Source organism: Lissotriton helveticus, chromosome 2_1, assembly GCF_964261635.1.
Source record: "Lissotriton helveticus chromosome 2_1, aLisHel1.1, whole genome shotgun sequence".
Classification (NCBI taxonomy): domain Eukaryota; kingdom Metazoa; phylum Chordata; class Amphibia; order Caudata; family Salamandridae; genus Lissotriton; species Lissotriton helveticus.
Window position 1 is genome coordinate 1,995,485,437 of NC_136059.1, and position 22,312 is coordinate 1,995,507,748.

Here is a 22,312-nt window from a genome sequence, read left to right on the forward strand (position 1 = left end):
GGCTGCAGCTGTCTTCCAGAAGCTTATGCACAGACTACTGAAGGACATAAAGGACGTACTATTCTTTCAAGACGATATCTTGGTAATGGGCAGGTCAAAACAGGACCACAACGAGAAACTCCACAAAGTGCTGCGAACACTACAAGACAATGGCCTAACGGCAGAATGGTCTAAGTGCAAGTTGGGAGTGCAATCAGTTACGTACCTAGGTCATGAAGTGAGTGGAAATGGGATAACGCCAAAAAGAACCAACATGAAAGCCATCCTGGAGGCCCCCACTCCCAGCAAGAAAGAAGATGTTCGGTCATTCCTGGGTATGGCCGAGTAGTACAGTAAATTCATCCCACACTTTGCCACGAAAACTCACTTCATTCGTCAACTACTCAAGGAACGGAACAAATTTGAGTGGGGAAATGATGAACAGACAGAATTTGAAGCCCTCAAACGGGAGATGGGCGTCGCCATTCCCCTCAAAGGATTTGACCCAAGCGCAGAGTCCATCCTCACAACGGACGCCAGTGATCGTGGACTTGGGGCCGTCCTCATGCAGAAATCGGAGAACGGAGACACATCTACCGTCAGCTTCGCCTCAAGATCGCTAGCCGCCAATGAGCAGAAGTTCAGCGTTATCGAGAAGGAAATGCTGGCGGTGGTTTGGGCGATGGAGAAATTTAGGCAGTACTTGTGGAGAGCCAAATTCCGAGTGAGGACGGATCACAAACCCTTAGTCCGAGTGCTGACCTCCAGTGGCCATGAACACGCGACTCCTAGGATCGCCAAAATGACTCTCAGGTTATTGGACTTCGTGTACGAAGTAGAACACATTCCGGGACCGCAGAACAAAGTAGCAGACTTCCTGAGCAGAGCGGCAGCCATGGATGAAGCAGCGAGCAGTGGTAAACAGAACTGGGAAGGATATGTGGTAGCCACCATTCAAGACACGGAAGAAGTAATAAGCGCCCAAGAATGGGAAGAAGCGTACAGAGAAGACGTGGATTTAGAAGCCATTAAAGGGTACGTGGTCCATGGTTGGCGAGAAAAGAGACACCTCAAGGAAGAACTGAGAAGGTACTGGGAGGTACGAGATGAACTGTCACTGGCGGAGAACCCCATATTCCTCCTCAGAGGTGATAAAGTGATTCCACCACGAGGAATCTTGAACCATCTAATGACTCTACTACATGAAGGGCATCAGGGTATCACGAAGACCAAAGCCCTTGCCAGACAAGCGTACTGGTGGCCGGCCATAGATGCGCAGGTTGAGCGTCACGTGCGACAATGCGAGTCATGTGCGAAGGCGGACAAATCACAAAGCATGCTAAGACCGCCCCTGGGGAAATTCCCGATACCTGAAGGACCATGGGAAACGATATCAGTGGACATTATGGGTCCTGTCCTCAACAAGGCAGGAACGCAGAAATACGCCGTAGTCATCATTGACAAGTATTCCAAGTGGCCTGAGGTAGAGATCATGGAGCACGTGGACACGGAGGCAGTGGTGAACTTCTTACGTGCCACGTTTGTCAGAGAAGGAATCCCAAAAATTATCACGTGTGACAATGGGCCCCAATTCACTTCAGCAAAGCGGACTGCCTTCACAAACAGGAATGGCATTGAAGTGAAACATACACCTATCTATCATCCCACGGGAAACGGTCAAGTGGAGCGTTTCAATCGAGTGATCATGGGCACCATCCAAGCGGCTATAGACGATGGCCTGGACTGGGAAAAAGAATTGGAGAAAATGATATGGGCCTATCGCATCACACCGGGGAGCACAGGATACAGCCCGTTTAAGGTGTTGAGAGGAAGGGAAGCCTTCACAAAGGACAACGTGGCATGGAGGAAACTAGTAGTGCAGAGTAAGTGGTCACCAGCAGTGGTTAGGAGGAATCTGGAGAAGGCACAAGAAGTTTATACCACTCACTACAACAAGAGACGAAACACTCAGGAGACAGGATTGGAGAAGGGTGAGTGGGTTAGAGTAAAGCTGGCCATTTTGAAGAGAAAGGGAGAAAGCAAGTTTTCACCACCCATGAAAGTGGTGGAACCCTACGCCAGGTCAGCCTTGCTTAGTGACGGGAAAGTATGATCACTGGACAGAATGGCAAAATGCAGCAAGATCTTGAAGTGGGGAGAAGAGACTACAGGAGGAGTAGAATACGCAAGTGACGAAAGCGAAAACAAAGGTAGAGGCAGGTATACAGAGGAAGCAGGAGAAGGTGTGCAGCAAGTAGAAGACAGAGAAGAGGAAAGAGGAGCCCGAGGAAGAGAGAAGAGTGAAGGCAAGGAAGAAGGAGTGATGGACAGAGAGAGAGGCAACTCAGGAAAAGAGATGGAGATAAAGGAAACGAGAGAAGAAGAAGGCAAGGAAGTGATGAGAACAAGAGCAGGGAGGAGAGTAAAGGTACCAGAGAAGTTCAAGGACTATGACATGAACTGAAAGTAAGGACTTTGTAATTTAATGTTGGTTACTGCATAAAGGGGGGAGATATGTGGTAGCGGTCTAGCTTTCTGTTCCCCGGAACAGGAAGAGCGGGGACGGAAGCGGAAGGCGGCCATGTTGTTTATCGGCGCCGACCGTTGTGTGGGTGAGAAGGCAGCTCCCGGCGCTCCGTAATAAATAATAGTTATAAACTCCAAGCCCGTGTCTGTGGTACATTCAAACTTCACAGAAGGATTGAGTCATCGATCTTTCCCTTTTGAAGGTGGGGGGGTGCTCAAGCAGTAATTTTTCCGCATTACGTGAAAGTCTAGCGCCTCCAGAGAGTTTACGTTTATTTGCCAGGTATCGAGGGGGGGGGAGGGCGGTGTGCAAGGCTTTGTGGGTGATACAGGCAAGCTTGTAGATTGATCTTGCCTCGATAGGAAGCCATCGAAGTGAAAAAATTATGGGTGTGATGTGGTCACTTCTTTTGGCCCCAATGACAAAACAAACCGCGGAATGGAGTACGGATTTGAGAGGGGGGGAGGTGAGATTTGGGGAGGCCAGCAAGAAGATAATTGCAATAGTCCATTCTAGAGAGAACCACAGATTGGACCAAGGTTTTTAGGTCTTGCTACGGAAGGAAATGTCGAATTCCCCAGAGAAGGCACCGCTGTTATGTGCATTCTTTGCAATGAAATTGATGTGGTAGTGTAGATTGAGCCTTTTGTCAAGAATGACACCAAGGGATTTAACGCTGTAAACAACGAGTGTCGTGATGAACAGTGTCAAAGGCTGCAGAAATGTCTAGAAGAATCAAAAGACAAGACTCCCCCGAGTCAAGTGCACGCTGGGCATCACCGATCACTTGCAGCAGGGCTGTTTCAGTGCATCAGTCTTGCTTGAAACCAGATTGGAATTTGTCGAGAAGATTATTATCCTTAATATGTAGGGAAAGTTGTTTCACTACACATCTTTCTGTGGTTTTCGCAGAAAAGGGAAGTTGGTGATGGGGCGGAAGTTGTTGAGGTCATTCGCATCAGAGGAGAGTTTTTTAGAAGTGGGTAACCTGTCCTGTATTAAGGGCAACAGGAAGGGAGCCTTGGCTGAGGAAGAGGTTAACCAGTCTGCTTCAATAGAAAAGGGTGTTGAAGTCAATGGTGATGTCACTTGGGAGGGGGTTGGAAGAATGGTTAGAGGGTTTCGTTTCAAGAATACATTTGAGAAGGGCATCTTCAGAGATGACGTCAAAGTGCTGCCAAGTGACTAAGGATTTGCACTCCTCTAGGGGGGTAGGGTGAATGAACTGATCCAGCAGTGATTTCACTTTTTCCTCAAAGAATATAGCGAAATCTGCTGCTTTCTTTGGAGGATCATCAGGCTTGAAGGTTGAGGGAGAGAGGTTTGTATTTTTGATGAGGTCAAATAGTTTTTGGGGTCTGTTTTTGGCTGAGTCGAGGAGGGTTCTGAAGTGGGACGCTTTTTCATGGAAGATGTGTTTGTGGTATTTTGATCTTTCTGAGCACACACTAGAGAGATTAGTGGTGGATGGTGATTGTCTCCATTGTTTCTCCCGGAGTCTCAGGTTCTTCCTTTCTGCCTAAAGGGATTTATTGAAGCATAGAGCAGAAGGAATTGGCCTTTTCTTTGAAGTGGAGCAACATTATCAATTTCGACTGCAAGGCTGGAGCGGCATGAGGAGGTAAGATCGTCGACATCCGAATTAGGGTCAAATGTTGGAAGTGATAGCATGGCAGAATCACAAAGAATGTCAAGGTCAATATTTTTGGTGTTACGGAAGCAGGTACTAGTCCTTTTACGTTGGCCAAGAGTTACAGAGTGAGATAGGTGAAGAGAGAAGGGGATGAGGAAGTGGTCGGACCAGTCTACTGGAATAGGGACAGCAATAGTTAGCGTATCTGCTTTGGATATACCAAGGTCAAGAATTGAGCCCTTTGAGTGTGTTGGTTCCGCACAGTATTGGATAAGATCATTAACTGAGAGAAAAGTGGCAAGCCTATTAGTGACTTCTTGCGGAACAGGGCCCATCTACGACTGACACTGGGCCAGGCCACATCACTTGGTTGTGTTCTCCTGATATTTATCATCTGGTATTCCTTTCTGCATCCTTGAATTAATGCATTGTGAGCCCTATTGATATGTTATTTTCGTAACGCGTAAGATGAAAATGTGTAAATCTGCTGGGGGAGGGGTCGGCGGGGTTACAGAAGTAGCCTCCATCAAGAATTATCTTACTTGCCTGATGGCGGCTAATAATTCGGAGATTCGTTTAGTTGAAGGGACCTTGGATGCACAGCGTCAAGCTTGCCTTTCCTGTGGAGGTGCTGAAGGTGTGGTTATTGATAATCCACCCGAGTTGCTGCCTGACTAGGAGGTTGTACTCATTACTAGTGATGCCACCAATTACAGTTTTTAATCTGCGAGTCCTTGATGACACCCTAGTCATCGTGCAGGGTGATATTTCTCTTACATATATTTCTCCCCCTGCAACATAAAAAAAAGGGAATGAAACTCGTCCCTTATGTAACTTATCCAAGAAATCACTCTCTATCCTCTGAAAAGACTTTGCAGGTGGAAGCAACTACAGCCTCTAAGCCTATCATGATGACCGACTTGAACTTGTTGCAACAGGTTTCATGTTAACACTTAGATAAGGGGCTATCTACATTAAAAATGAAAATGGAAAGTTTTTGCTATATGGTGCTAGATAGAATGATGAAGATGGAGAAACTACTGTTTTACAATGTCTCAAATCAAGAGAAGTCAGCTAGGATCCCATCAATTGGTATTGCTCAGCCTCCCAGTCATCTAGCTACAGGAGACATGGTCCTGAAATATACCCCTAACAACTTGGGCATTGAGATTACTAATGCTGCAACGGAATGCTGAATCAGGCCGAAAGGGTTGTGGGAAAAGCTGTCCCCAGGCTAGTCTTGGGGCCTAAGCCATTGATGCTACTCTTGTCTCCCAAACTCTGCCAAAGCCCGCCTTAGAGATGGTGCCCTGTGGGGATTACCTGCAATAACCTTCTAGCCTTCACACCATATGTCTTTATCTTGGAGAATGTGCCACCTCTCCACCAATCACACAGAGCAGAAAGGGGAGATTTAAGGAATTAAGTTGTATATTTAATGAGAAGGAATTTGGGGAATAACTTACTTATTTAACGAAGTTGTTATGGTCAGGGGAGTGGCATGGATGGAATGAGGCCAAAAAAACTGCACAGGGAACTGTGTGGGGGTAAACAATAAGACTCCTGGCATAGTTAGAAACACCCTACACATCTTGAATCAGGTATCTTGTCAATCAGGGCACTACCGCTATGTTTTTTTATAGACCTCGTAGAAAGCTAGCTCTATATATGCCATGCCACTAGGTGGTTATACCGTGCACAGAGTCCAGGATTTCCCCAAAAGTGTACAGGGCTCAATCTAAAGCCCAAAGTGCTCTATTGGAGGTAGTGTGGATGAGCAGCCTTAGGCTTAACACAGATGAGTGCAAGACATTTATTGCAAAACATTGACCAATAATGGACACAACTCAAAAAGGAGATCCACACCAATTTTAGAAAAATAAGATCTGATTGTGTTTTATTTTAAGACCAAGACCTTTGCAATAAGGTAAGTAAATTCTAAAATATAAATATTTTTCACTTTAAAAAGACAACCCGTAATGCAATTTCTGAACAGTTCAATGTTATCCTTTAGAGGTAAACAATAATACAGTTTAAAAGGTAAGTACCACACTTAAAAATCCAATCTTCGGGACTAAAGGTCAGCAGAGGGCAAGGGTCAGGTGAGTACCAGAACTGCACCACCAGCGGCACAGGGGTGGTCGTGTGGAGCGGTCAAAATCAGAGTTCAGCCCAATGCGTTTCAGTGGAGAGTGGGGGTGCTTGAAGCGACACTGCTTGCAGGTAAGTGGATTGGTTGCAGGGACCAAGCTTTGGGGGTTAGGACCAGCACCGGAGGCGCCACTAAGCAGCACTAAATATACACTACCAATGGCACAGGGGCGGTTTGTGTGCAGGGTGCAATTTCAGCGCCAGGCACCCAATGCTTTTCAATTAAGATTCTTCTTTTGAGAATTGGGCTGCAGGCTTCAAACCAGAGGGTGCAGGCAGAAAACCAGCAACGGCATAGGTAAGTAGAGATGTTGGAGGCACAGGACACCGCTGTTCTAGCTCTCCAAAACCCTGGGGCTGCATGTGCAGGAGGGCCTTAAGTCGTCAGATTTCTTCTTACATTTATTGAGGGATAGACCCTAATACTGTAGGGGCATATCTGATCTTGCAGATATGTCAGCACCTGTGATATAGTGCACCCTGCCTCAGAGCTGGTAAGGCCTGCTAGCGGGTGACTTACATATATCTTGAAAAGTGATAGTTGTAGCCTTTGTTGTTTTGTCTGCACCAGGCCATGCATGCTGCAGTAGCAGTCTGCATAGCCAATGTGAGAAGTCCCTAGGGACCCTCTTCAGTCCCAAAGCCCTAGATGCCCAAGTAGCTTTTACTAGGGGCTTACAGGGGGCTTGAAGGGCCAACTGTTGATCAGTGTTAGGGAAAGAACACGTAGAGGGAACCTGGAAAGAAGGCACCTAGTACTCGACAGGCAAAGTTGCATCAAAAGCCGGGCAAAAAAGTGTTGGGGGGTGTGGGGGAAGACTGCAACAGAACCCCATTTTCTCACAGACCTGAAGACTGTATGACACTCAGGAAGGGCATTGCTGGGGTTGGTATTATGGGACACATGCAGCCTATGTTTAATGTAGACACAGGCACACAATTCTCATCACTTGAAACCTGGGAAGAGATTGAATGACTCCCTGATGTGGTAGCCTGTCATGCTCTTTAGTGGTAGGCAAACAGGTGCCCGTGCTCCCCGCTCCTACTTTGGGAATTACCGATTCATCTAACCTTGAGATTAGGTGAAAGCACCCAAAGACTTCTAAAGGCAACAGTATTCTATAAGTATCCCGGAATATCGCAGGTATTTTAAACAAATTCGATAATTTGGATAATTTTTTATTCATTTCTCACTTTAATATTGCCTGCTGTCAGGAAACTTGGTCAGTGATCTGTTTTTTGCTGACGGGTTTCGTTCATTTTACAGTTTAGCTCAATGGTCACATTATTGGAGGGTCGAGGGGGGCCTATGTATTTTAATATCAGTTAATAGCTCATTCACTAAAATGAGAATTATGGCCCCCATACTTTAGTATCAGCTGTTGAGATTTCAACTCTCTGATTTTAAGAATATCTTACTAACTCACTGGTACAATAACAACTTTGATTATAGGAGCAATCCAATTATAATTAACGAGTTAGAGGATAACTTGGGTTTTTTTTTTGCCAACAGCAGGAGGCTGGTTAACATGGCTGGTTAACATCGCACGGGTAGACGATTTTAAGTGCCGCGAGTGTACACTACCATCAGCAGACGTCGGCGGGTGGATATACAAGTCATGGGTCTCAAGCATTTTGCTCACCATTGTTATGGTGAGTCTCTCCAATACTTAAGAAGTACAAAGTCCTTTTTAGGGCTCGCCTGCTAATGTGCTTGCGCATAGCTGGCGAGCTATATTGTGGCTTAACGAGAGCTTAACCATCTCGGCGATTTGTTGCTGTGCCCGAGAAAAACAAGCTCAATGCGCAAGCGCATTGGCAAAAAGCACGTGCACATCAAAGCCACCAGCCTCCCTCCCACAGGCATCTCAAGCTTCCCCCAGCCGGCATTTCTCCTCCCCTAATTATTCACTGCACGGCCGGCCAGCACATCAAAGGCTGCTGCTGCCTTGACTCGCATTTCTCCTCCCTCCTCCCCTTTCACTGCCCAGGCCGGCCGTACTTTCACTTTACACGGCTCGCGTTTATTTTTTTAACATGGTAGCTTTTTTTTTCCTTCCTTTTCTGGCGCATTCACGTCGCTATGTCATTCATCTGTGATTGTGGCAATGCCCGCTACTTGTGGCCCTCCTGCTCACCGGGTGCAACATTTCTCAGCTTCCAAAGCACACCGATTTTAAAGGTCTTGGTGGGTTTTCCAGTCCTCTCAGCACCCTCCCCTCACTTCTGTGCACATTTGAATTTTATGTCCTGTGCATTACTCGCCCTTCCCTTTTCAAGGCCTTCTGCCTTTACTGTGCCAACTGCTGTTTCCAAATTAGCACCCACCACCCAGCTCCACCGATGCACCCACCACACAGCTCCACTGATGCACCCACCACCCAGCTCCACTAATGCACCCACCACCCAGCTCCACCGATGCACCCACCACACAGCTCCACCGATGCACCCACCACACAGCTCCACTGATGCAACCACCACACAGCTCCACCGACACAGCTCCACCGATGCACCCACCACCCAGCTCCACCGATGCCCCCACCAAACAGCTCCACTGACACAGCTCCACCGATGCACCCACCACACAGCTCCACCGATGCACCCACCACACAGCTCCATCAAGGCACCCACCACACAGCTCCATCAAGGCACCCACCATACAGCTCCACCAAGGCACCCACCATACAGCTCCACCAAGGCACCCACCACGCAGCTTCACCGATGCACCCACCACACAGCTCCACAGAGGCACCCACCACACAGCTCCACAGATGCACCCACCACACAGCTCCACAGATGCACCCACCACACAGCTTCACAGATGCACCCACCACACAGCTCCACCGAAGCACCCACCACACAGCTCCACCGATGCACCCACCAAACAGCTCTGCCGATGCACCCACCAAACAGCTCCGCCGAGGCACCCACCACACAGCTCCACCGATGCACCCACCACACAGCTCCACCGATGCTCCAACTAAGCTCCACCAATGCACCCACCACACAGCTCCACCAATGCACCCACTAAGCTCCACCGATGCACCCACTACACAGCTTCACCGATGCACCCACCACACAGCTTCACCGATGCACCCACCACAGAGCTCCACCGAGGCACCCACCACACAGCTCCACCGATGCACCCACCACACAGGAATCCCTAAATCGCACCTGGCACCGATCAAAACATTACATACGGCAGCCAGAATGATCACCGGCATCAAAAATTCTGATCATATCTCCCCTGCACTCAAAGAACTCAAATGGCTTCCAGTAGAAATGCGAAGTAGCTTCAGAACAGCCTGCCTAACCCATAAAGCCCTTCACACAGGCAAACCTGAATACCTGGCGAAAAAACTAAAAAACAGGCCAATCCAGGAATCTGAGAAGCTCTAACTCCCTCATACTCATACCACCTAAAAGTAGAAGGAAAAGAACAGCGGAATGCTCTTTCACTGGAAGCGCCCCCAAAATTTGGAATTCCATCCCCCCGCACACCAGAACCTTACCTTCCTTTGTGGAATTCAAAAGACAACTCAAATCCCTGTTCCTCAACAGCTCCCTAGGATGTGGATAACCTGGGACAGACAGCAACCACACAGCTATGCTCCAATCCTAAGACTCCGAAGAATCTTGAAGCCAAAGAGGCTCTGCATTACAATACGCCGCTCTTTACTCTGACACTCGTTGGTTGTAATATGGCTCCTATATTTTGTATCTGATGATTATATGCTATGCTCCTACTGTAAAGCGCTCCGATACCCTTGGGTCTGGACAGCACTATAGAAAACTTCTTAAATAAAAGAAATAAATAAACTACAGCAGTCCTGCTTTCCAGTCAAAATTTAAGAATGCAGTAGAGTGTACTTTTTTCAAATCACTATCAATATGTGATCAAAGATCCTCACATTTCTTGCCTTTGGCATCATCACTCAGCAAACGTACTGTAAATGGTTGCCACATGGATAATATAGCATTTATGGCCTCTAGGATTGAGAACCACCTGCTAAGTGACAGTTGGGATGGCTTTGTCTTTGATGCCACACAAACCACAACTTGAGAAATATTTGCGTTTTAGTTTCCATGCATAACAAAACCATGCACCAGAATGGACTAAAAAGTCAACAGCATTCTTTAATAACTCTGAAAAATTGTAAAGATGCTTTCAGCAGTCCATCGAAGAAGTGGCAAGGATCTCTTACAGGGAAGCACTTCAGCTCAGGTATCGATTGTCACAGGTCATCACACAACTTTTTCAATTATGTAGCTGAATCACTGCAAATAAAAACAAAATCACTTCAATCTTTGTTGAAGTTGGTAAGAACTTTTTGCAGCAGCATTCCAAGTGACAATGCATTCCCTGTTTTCCAAAAGTCTGGTGTCATGTTTTCACTAGTATCCCAGTTGCTTTGTGACTGCACTCTTTTCACATATACCTGTCACTATACCTTGCATTGAATGTTTAAAGGCTGGGGTATTTGACAATTCCCCTACTAGCAATACTGACTTACTAGGAAAGGGGGCTGGTGTATCAAGGGTTTTTGCCCATTGTAGGAGAGTAGGGTCTGCAATCCTATGATCACCCAGATTTTTGCGTTTTGCTGCACTGGTTTACGACTTTCCCTGGCTGTGGGCCTGCTAATCAGACCCACAGCCTAGCTGTTCTCTCTATCCAAATTGTACTTAGGTACTGAATTGGCACTGGGCCCTCTCCAAGTCCCTGTACCCAGGGCTGAGGTGCACCCAGAAGTCTCCCAGGGGCTGAAGCATGTATTGTGCCACCCCTGGATTGACTAACTAAAACTGACACAACTGGCTGCACGACAGCTGGGGCAAGGTGGTGTAAACACCCTTTGCTTTAGATATAGTATACCTATATCTAACCCTAAAATGGACACACAGATCTCCTATCAGTCACTCCTATGGCAGGCCTTAACAATCCTGAAGGCAGAGTGCTTGGAATCGTGTGAGATGGCGCTCTGGCATGAGCTGAGCCTGTCTGCGGCTTTCGGGATCCATCCCTTAGCCGTTTCCATGATATCGCATACCATATACTCTTAAGTGCATTATAATCCTCGCGGTTATGTGCCAACTCTGGTATCGCTTTATCAAAACATGTCGAGTAAGGTGTCATACGAATTGGAATACTAACCCCTCGCCAATTCTGGCGACGGGGTTAGCATTCCACCCTTCTAGAGGGACACGACATGTATGTAACCCCTAACCCCGGTTAAAGTCAGACAGAGCCTTAGCATCCACAAAATGGATGCTGCCACCGAGACACAAGTCTGCCCTCCTGCTGCTGGGAGTCCTCCCAGAGCAGGAGATAAGGACAAAGGGTTTCCTGCCAGGGGCGGTGCCAGCACCGTCCCAGACAGGGTTTTGTGTATTGTAGGTAGGCAGGGCTTTAGAGGAAGGTGACTGCACGTGGCACCCCGGTGCTCACTGTGCATAGGCTGGCTGGAACCAGTTCCAGGGTCACTCCAGACCCTGTGCTGGGGAAAAGCCCGCCAAGGAAGTGGGTGTAACCACCCCCCTCCTAGTCCCACCCATAGGGCAGGACTTAGTCGCGTGCCAGCCCCCTTTTACAGGATAAAGGTAGAGACTGGCCCCCTTCCAAATCAGATCATCTTTGAATCCTGAAACTACTTTCTGCGAAAGGAACTCAAGACTTCTTCCTAAGATTTCTCCCTTGTGACTAAGGAGTAGTCACCCTGCATCCGCAGGCACCATCTAAGAACACTGCGGTCTGCTGCAAGTCCTTCCTCCGGAATCCGACTGCCCAGCTCGACGAGAACCGGCTTCCCTGGCACCTCTGACCTCTACCCACCTCTACAGCCCAGCTGAGAACCGTGGGTGCGACGAGACCTCAAGGGACCGGCCATCTGCAAGACTGCACGACTTCTGTCCAGCAAGCCCGCCGAGTGAATTCCTGGTGAGTGCTTTGGGGTCCGAGAAGCCCCCACCCTGAGCAGCTCCAGCACCGAAGAGCAGCCCCCCAGCATCTCCACGATCTGCGTGGGGCCCTTCTGCTTTTTACTGCTCACCGCGTTGTTTGGCTACTAGCCCGCTGGCTTGTGGCCTTCCTGACGACGCCCGACGACATTTCTGCTGCTGGTCTGGTTGCTCCAGACTGGCCCTTGCTTCCCTCCATCGGAGAAGTACCCTGGACCCTCCTGGTCCGCCCAAGACGCCATTTTAGGTCCACCGCGTGGGCCTTGCATTTGCCAAGACTTGTTGCCCAATCCTGGGTCCAGCGACGTCGACAGCAAGAACCTTCGTGGGACAGCTCGCACCTCCATCCTGGTCGCCGACAACGCCTCCTGGTCCGAGAGACTGCAGAGCCCAGCAGCGCCCACTCACCTGACTGCGGTGACTTCGCCCGGTGCCATCCTGGTGCCCACTTAATCACTGGCTAGTGATCCAAGAACTTGGTCCCCTCTGCTTTCAGGTTTTCTTCTTCCTTGATCCAGGCTTGGATCCATCGAACTTTTCTTCACTGGTCGCCTGCCAGCAACTTCTTCCTTCCAGGCTCCTGGTCCGGCAACGAGATCCCCGACGTCTTTTCAGACCTATGCAGCTGCAGCCCCTGGGCTAGGTAACTTCGGCACTTCGGTGTCCCAGCATAGCCTCACTATCCTAGGGTCAGGATCCACTGTCGTTTTCTTCCCACCAGGTCGGGTTCGCCCGTGAACACTAACTTTGCCTTTACTAGCCTCCATAGACTTTGTCCCGCATCCCGCGTGAGAGTGCACACTCTGCACCCGAGTCCCCTGGGCCTCCTAGTAGTAATCTAACGATTCCCTAGTCCAGTCCTAGCGATTCCAAAGCCTATTAGAACTGTTACTTACCGGCTAGTAATTCGCATTCCACTTTTAAAGTATATGGTTTTTCGTGCCCCTCGGGCATTTGTGTATAACGTGCTAACTTAAGTATTTTCGTAAGAGTTTTGTTGTGTGCCTAGCACCCTGTCCTCATAAAGAGTACAGGGTTGTTGTGATTCTAATAAATACACTGTTTATTTTCATAACACTTGTGTGGTGTCCTTTCACTGGGTGTTCAAGGGGTAATGTGATGGTAAAACAGCTGGCTTAACACGCCCTCTAGAGTCTTAGCCTTAGACTGCTCGTATCCATGCTACTAGGATAGCTGGTCTATAAGGTTGACTTACAACCAATCATCAATAAGGGTTGTTTGGACTGATATATAGTGATCACTAGAATAGTGAGCACTGCACATCAGGCCAACTTCTCACATTGGTGAGCAGCGGTTGGGATTTGAGCTTGCTGTTGTTTTACCACACATGCCCTAAGAATATCTTGTGAAAGATCATATAAGTACTAAAGGTACATATAACTTAGCTTAGAATACTCTGAGTTCTACTGAACCAGCTGTTGTAGCTCCTAGGGCCTAGCACACCCTAAACTACAACTCTAGCAAGGGATCAGTAGGCAAACATATAGTGTAGGTAAGTGCACCACTTACACCTCACTAGAAAAGCATGTCGACTCAGGGGGACTCTACTGAGACTCCCCTGGTCAGTGTTGACCCTCCACAGGTCACTTCAAGATATGCAGCTCTCAGTTTTCAGGAGATGAGACAAATCTGTGTCTCCAGGAAACTGAAGCAGGGGTCTAACCCCACCACTCCCTTTCTGATAGGTCTCTTAGAGACATATGATGCCAGAAAGCTTTCTCAGTTACATGAGAACATGCCAGCCTTAGAGGGAACCTCTGGGGATCCAGATCTCCACAACACTGATTCAGCAGTTGAGGAGGAGGATCAGGAGGTACTCTCTGGGGATGAGGTAGACAAGCGTCTTGAGGTAGTCAGAAGGCTAACTAGGACCAACTTAGACTTACTTGGGCTAGGATCTGGGGGCCCCCCAGTACTGACCCGAAGTGGGCCTAACCTTGGAGTTAGGAGAGATAGATCTCTTTCTAGGGACTCCAATAGATCTCTGCACTCTAATGCCTCTTCTCAGGGGAGAAGGAATCCTCCACAGAGGAGAGTTACTTCCCCTCAGAGAAGGGAGCATGAGGCTAGGATGAGACAAGCTGAACTGAGGATTGAAAGGGAAGAAATTGCCCTGGCCAAAGAGAAGCTTGCCCTGGCAAGAGAGCAGCAGATGAGTGGGCTAGCTCCCACTGGTGGCAGCAATCTCCCAAGAGATAGAGAGAAGGGTTTAGATACTAAACACCTGACTAAAATAGTGCCCCCCTTTAAGCAAGGGGATGATATCCAGAAATGGATGGCTGCTCTGGAGAGGGCCTGCACTGTGCAGGGCATTCCCCAGAGTCAGTGGGCAGCTATACTGTGGCTCTCCTTTGATGGTAAAGGTAGAGATAAGCTCCTCACTACAAGAGTGGAGGATGCTAACAATTACCAGGTCCTGAAGAATACACTGGTTGATGGGTTCGGTTTAACCACTGAGCAGTACAGGTTGCTGTTCAGAGACACCCAGAAAACTCAGTCTCAGGACTGGTCTGATTTTGTGGATTGTGCCACTAAGGCTTTGGAGGGCTGGTTGCTGGGTAGCAAGGTTACAGATTACACAGGATTGTATAATCTAATGATGAGAGAACAAATTTTGAACAATTGTCAGAACCAGTTGCTGCACCAGCACCTTGTTGATTCAGATCTGACCTCTCCCCAAGAATTGGGAAAGAAGGCAGACAAATGGGTCAGGACAAGGATCAAGCAGAACCAGAACCAGAACCAGGGTGGTCAGAAGAAAGCAGACCAGAAGGGTAATGTTAAGAATGAGCAAAATGACCAGAAGTCTTCACCAGGTCCCCAACAAACCAAAGAGGGTGGGGGTCAGGCTTCCCAGAAGAAGAAGACTCAAGAAGGCCAGTCAAAAAGGTGGTGCCAGTACTGCAAAAGTAAATCTCACTGGTTTAGTGAGTGCACCAAAAGAGGAGGACAAACTCCTGCCACTACAGCTCCTAAAGCAACTGCACCCCCTAGTACAGTCAGTAGTGGTAGTGTCACTCCCAAGGCATTAGTTGGGTTAACCTTGGGTACTGAGGGGTCTGACAACTTAGTTGGCACACTCACTCAGGCTGTCCTTGTCTGTACAGGGGATATGGATATGTCCCCTGAAATAAGTCCCAATACTTTGGGCAAATACAGGCAGACACCTTTGATTAATGGCAAAATGGCTCAGGCCTATAGGGACACTTGTGCCAGTGTCACCATGGTGACACCTAACTTTGTGGACCCTGGACAGATCATGCCAGGTACTGATTTCCTGGTGACCAATGCCAGCAATGTCACTACTAGTCATAGTGTGGCAATTGTGGCTTTCTCCTGGGGTGGAGTGAAGGGACAAAAGAAAGTTGTAGTCAGTTCAGACCTCCCAGTTGATTGTTTGTTGGGCAATGATTTGGAGTCATCACAATGGTCAGAAGTGGAGCAGAGGACTCACATGGAGATGTTAGGCTTGCCAGCACATGTGCTTGCTGTGACTAGGTCACAGGCCAGAAGATGCCCCACTGAACAGGTGCTGGATCCTGAAATTATGGACCAGACACCTCCCAAGAAGAAGAGCAGTAAGGGTAAGGCTTTGCCTTCCCCCTTGCCCCAGGTTGAGGATCAAGTCTCTGAGGAGGCTGATCTAGAAGAGCTGAGGGAAACTGAGCCTAAAGAGCTTGAACTTGATCAAGTTGAGTTTCTGGGCTCAGGGGGACCCTCCAGAGCAGACCTGGGGAAGGAACAGTTGAGCTGCCCTTCCCTTGAACCCCTCAGACAGCAGGCTGCTGCTGAGGCTGCAGGGAATGCCACAGGTGCCCACAGGGTATGCTGGGAAGATGGACTCCTGTACTCCGAGTCAAGAGACCCCAAGCCTGGTGCAACCAGGAGGCTGGTCATCCCCTTGTCTCTGAGAGGTTTCCTTCTCACCTTGGCCCATGAGATTCCCCTTGCAGGTCATTTAGGTCAGACAAAGACTTGGGACAGGCTTGTCTCACACTTTCACTGGCCACATATGAATGAGAATACCAAGGAGTTTTGTCGCTCATGTGTCACTTGCCAAGCCAGTGGTAAGTCAGGTGGCACAACAAAGGCCCCCCTCATACCACTACCTGTGGTGGGGGTTCCCTTTGAAAGAGTGGGGATTGACATTGTTGGTCCAATGGAACCCCAGACAGCATCAGGACACAAGTTTATACTGGTGGTGGTGGACCATGCCACCAGGTATCCTGAGGCTATTCCCCTTAGGACCACTACAGCCCCTGTAGTGGCAAGAGCCCTAGTTGGAGTGTTCTCCAGCGTGGGTTTCCCTAAGGAGGTCGTTTCTGACAGAGGTACAAACTTCATGTCAGGATATCTGACTGCCATGTGGAAAGAGTGTGGTGTGAACTACAAGTTCACCACACCCTATCATCCACAATGCAATGGGCTTGTTGAGAGATTCAACAGGACCCTGAAAGGGATGATTCATGGACTACCTGAAACTCTTAGGAGAAGATGGGATGTCCTGATCCCCTGCCTCTTGTTTGCTTACAGAGAGGTCCCACAGAAGGGGGTTGGCTACAGCCCTTTTGAGCTTCTGTATGGGCATCCTGTAAGAGGACCCCTGTGTTTGGTGAAGGAAGGATGGGAGAGACCTCTCAAAAAGCCTGCAACCAACATAGTGGACTATGTACTTGGTCTCCGCTCCAGGATGGCTGAGTATATGGAGAAGGCATCTAAAAACCTTGAGGCCAGCCAGGAACTTCAAAAAGCTTGGCATGACCAAAAGGCTGTACTGACTGTGTACCAGCCAGGACAGAAGGTGTGGGTGCTGGAGCCAGTGGCCCCAGCAGCTCTGAAAGACAAATGGTCTGGGCCCCACACCATCATTGAGCAAAAGGGAGAGGTTACCTACTTGGTGGACCTTGGAACTCCCAGGAGCCCTCTCAGAGTGCTCCATGTTAACAGGCTCAAGGCATATGTTGACAGGAAGGACATGAGCTTGCTCATGGCCACAGATGAGGGACAGGAGGAAGAGAGTGACCCTCTCCCAGACCTGCTCACTCAGAATCCTGATGATGGATCAGTTGATGGTGTTGTCTTTTGTGGCAGCCTCACTGAACATCAGCAACAGGATTGCAGGCAAGTCTTGCAATCCTTCAGACATATGTTCTCTCTGACACCCAGCCAAACTGATTGGTGTACCCATGATGTTGACACTGGAGACAGTCTGCATGTCAAGAGTAAAATCTACAGACAGCCTGATCATGTTAGAGACTGCATCAAAACTGAAGTGCAGAAAATGTTGGAGCTGGGAGTCATTGAGCCCTCAGATAGCCCTTGGGCTAGCCCAGTAGTTCTAGTGCCAAAGCCTCACACCCAGGGTGGTAAGAGAGAGATGAGGTTTTGCGTAGACTACAGAGGCCTCAATGCAGTCACTAAGACTGATGCCCACCCAATACCAAGAGCAGATGAGCTTATAGATAGATTGGCTTCTGCCAACTTCTTAAGCACATTTGATTTGACAGCTGGGTATTGGCAAATCAGGTTAGCTGAGGAAGCCAAACCTAAGACAGCATTTTCTACCCCTGGAGGGCATTATCAATTTGTGGTAATGCCCTTTGGACTGAAAAATGCACCTGCCACCTTCCAAAGGTTGGTGAATCAAGTCCTCACTGGGCTGGATGACTTCTGTGCAGCTTATCTTGACGATATTGCTGTCTTTAGCTCCACCTGGGAGGATCACCTGGTCCACCTGAGGAAAGTGTTAGAGGCCCTGCAAAAGGCAGGCCTCACTATCAAGGCCACAAAGTGCCAGATAGGGCAGTCACAGGTTGTATACCTGGGCCACCTTGTAGGTGGAGGCCAGGTTCAGCCACTGGAGAGTAAGATACAGGCCATCAAGGACTGGACTCCTCCAATCACCCAGACTCAGGTTCGAGCTTTCTTGGGCCTGACTGGGTACTATAGGAAGTTTGTCAGAAATTATGGGTCCATAGTGACCCCCCTTAATGACCTGACAAGCAAGAAGATGCCAAAGAAAGTTCAGTGGACAGCAAGCTGTCAGAAAGCATTCAATGACCTAAAGCAGGCCATGTGCACAGCACCTATCCTCAAGAGTCCAGATTACTCCAAGCCATTCATTGTCCAAACAGATGCTTCTGAGTTGGGTGTGGGAGCTGTTCTGTCTCAACTGAATTTTGATGGTAATGATCAGCCTATTGCTTTCATTAGTAGGAGGTTGACACCCAGAGAGAAAAATTGGTCAGCTATTGAGAGGGAGGCCTTTGCTGTGGTCTGGGCCCTGAAGAAGCTGAGGGCCTACTTGTTTGGCACTCACTTCACCATTCAGACAGACCATAAGCCCCTCTTGTGGCTAAATCAGATGAAGGGTGAAAACCCCAAACTGCTTAGGTGGTCCATTTCCCTACATGGGATGGATTTTACAGTGGAGCATAGACCTGGGACTGATCACAGCAATGCTGATGGGCTCTCCAGGTATTTCCACTTAGAGCAAGAAGACTCACCTGGTCAAGGTTAGTTTATTGTCCCAAAGTTTGGGGGGGGTCATGTAGGAGAGTAGGGTCTGCAATCCTATGATCACCCAGATTTTTGCTTTTTGCTGCACTGGTTTACGACTTTCCCTGGCTGTGGGCCTGCTAATCAGACCCACAGCCTAGCTGTTCTCTCTATCCAAATTGTACTTAGGTACTGAATTGGCACTGGGCCCTCTCCAAGTCCCTGTACCCAGGGCTGAGGTGCACCCAGAAGTCTCCCAGGGGCTGAAGCATGTATTGTGCCACCCCTGGATTGACTAACTAAAACTGACACAACTGGCTCCACGACAGCTGGGGCAAGGTGGTGTAAACACCCTTTGCTTTAGATATAGTATACCTATATCTAACCCTAAAATGGACACAGATCTCCTATCAGTCACTCCTATGGCAGGCCTTAACAATCCTGAAGGCAGAGTGCTTGGAATCGTGTGAGATGGCGCTCTGGCATGAGCTGAGCCTGTCTGCGGCTTTCGGGATCCATCCCTTAGCCGTTTCCATGATATCGCATACCATATACTCTTAAGTGCATTATAATCCTCGCGGTTATGTGCCAACTCTGGTATCGCTTTATCAAAACATGTCGAGTAAGGTGTCATACGAATTGGAATACTAACCCCTCGCCAATTCTGGCGACGGGGTTAGCATTCCACCCTTCTAGAGGGACACGACATGTATGTAACCCCTAACCCCGGTTAAAGTCAGACAGAGCCTTAGCATCCACAAAATGGATGCTGCCACCGAGACACAAGTCTGCCCTCCTGCTGCTGGGAGTCCTCCCAGAGCAGGAGATAAGGACAAAGGGTTTCCTGCCAGGGGCGGTGCCAGCACCGTCCCAGACAGGGTTTTGTGTATTGTAGGTAGGCAGGGCTTTAGAGGAAGGTGACTGCACGTGGCACCCCGGTGCTCACTGTGCATAGGCTGGCTGGAACCAGTTCCAGGGTCACTCCAGACCCTGTGCTGGGGAAAAGCCCGCCAAGGAAGTGGGTGTAACCACCCCCCTCCTAGTCCCACCCATAGGGCAGGACTTAGTCGCGTGCCAGCCCCCTTTTACAGGATAAAGGTAGAGACTGGCCCCCTTCCAAATCAGATCATCTTTGAATCCTGAAACTACTTTCTGCGAAAGGAACTCAAGACTTCTTCCTAAGATTTCTCCCTTGTGACTAAGGAGTAGTCACCCTGCATCCGCAGGCACCATCTAAGAACACTGCGGTCTGCTGCAAGTCCTTCCTCCGGAATCCGACTGCCCAGCTCGACGAGAACCGGCTTCCCTGGCACCTCTGACCTCTACCCACCTCTACAGCCCAGCTGAGAACCGTGGGTGCGACGAGACCTCAAGGGACCGGCCATCTGCAAGACTGCACGACTTCTGTCCAGCAAGCCCGCCGAGTGAATTCCTGGTGAGTGCTTTGGGGTCCGAGAAGCCCCCACCCTGAGCAGCTCCAGCACCGAAGAGCAGCCCCCCAGCATCTCCACGATCTGCGTGGGGCCCTTCTGCTTTTTACTGCTCACCGCGTTGTTTGGCTACTAGCCCGCTGGCTTGTGGCCTTCCTGACGACGCCCGACGACATTTCTGCTGCTGGTCTGGTTGCTCCAGACTGGCCCTTGCTTCCCTCCATCGGAGAAGTACCCTGGACCCTCCTGGTCCGCCCAAGACGCCATTTTAGGTCCACCGCGTGGGCCTTGCATTTGCCAAGACTTGTTGCCCAATCCTGGGTCCAGCGACGTCGACAGCAAGAACCTTCGTGGGACAGCTCGCACCTCCATCCTGGTCGCCGACAACGCCTCCTGGTCCGAGAGACTGCAGAGCCCAGCAGCGCCCACTCACCTGACTGCGGTGACTTCGCCCGGTGCCATCCTGGTGCCCACTTAATCACTGGCTAGTGATCCAAGAACTTGGTCCCCTCTGCTTTCAGGTTTTCTTCTTCCTTGATCCAGGCTTGGATCCATCGAACTTTTCTTCACTGGTCGCCTGCCAGCAACTTCTTCCTTCCAGGCTCCTGGTCCGGCAACGAGATCCCCGACGTCTTTTCAGACCTATGCAGCTGCAGCCCCTGGGCTAGGTAACTTCGGCACTTCGGTGTCCCAGCATAGCCTCACTATCCTAGGGTCAGGATCCACTGTCGTTTTCTTCCCACCAGGTCGGGTTCGCCCGTGAACACTAACTTTGCCTTTACTAGCCTCCATAGACTTTGTCCCGCATCCCGCGTGAGAGTGCACACTCTGCACCCGAGTCCCCTGGGCCTCCTAGTAGTAATCTAACGATTCCCTAGTCCAGTCCTAGCGATTCCAAAGCCTATTAGAACTGTTACTTACCGGCTAGTAATTCGCATTCCACTTTTAAAGTATATGGTTTTTCGTGCCCCTCGGGCATTTGTGTATAACGTGCTAACTTAAGTATTTTCGTAAGAGTTTTGTTGTGTGCCTAGCACCCTGTCCTCATAAAGAGTACAGGGTTGTTGTGATTCTAATAAATACACTGTTTATTTTCATAACACTTGTGTGGTGTCCTTTCACTGGGTGTTCAAGGGGTAATGTGATGGTAAAACAGCTGGCTTAACACGCCCTCTAGAGTCTTAGCCTTAGACTGCTCGTATCCATGCTACTAGGATAGCTGGTCTATAAGGTTGACTTACAACCAATCATCAATAAGGGTTGTTTGGACTGATATATAGTGATCACTAGAATAGTGAGCACTGCACATCAGGCCAACTTCTCACACCCATTCTCTGTGAGTAAATGAGATGGTACATATTGGGAAAGACTCTTATGAAACCTACATTTTTACTATCAGTGAAAGACTCAGACATAGCCAAAATATCAAATAGGATTTTGATATGTCCTGATTATCTACAGTTTATAAAATAAATAAACAACACCTAAAACATGTTCCTAACCCCTTTATCTGTTGACCAGACCACAAAACTGAAAAAAGGAAGAAGAAACAATATTTTAGTGACATCCCTAAACAACAACACTCAAGCAGACTAATGTTAGGCCAGCCTTTCTCACTGCTACCTTATATAATATTTACATTGTATTGGCCCCTTCAGGAAGAAATAAAAATGACTCTTTCACTCTCCTTTTCCTTTCTTTGATTGGATATTTAGTTTAGGGTTGTGCCAGGTTTTTTTCAGTGTTTATATGTTTAGACTGGTATGGGCTATTTCTCTTCCAGTGCGGTTTTATCAGTTATTATAAGTTTAAACCTAAAACCGGACAGCCTAGCTATAGTTGATAACAGAACAGTGGAGGAAATTCCCACTGCTAGATGACATGTATTTAGAGATTTTTGCCAGACATCTTGCCTGAATAAACTTTGCCATCAAAGAATTATCCTGCTTGTAGGAAGCTGGCTTACGATATGGTGTACACCTACTGGTGAGGCATCCTGCACGGAGCCCAGGCAACACTTAGTGACAGTACAAGTGGTCCCTGACCAAAGCTCTCAAGGGGTAGCTGTGGAGAGCAGCTAAGGGTTATTCAGGAGAATGCAAAGCGGTTACTTTA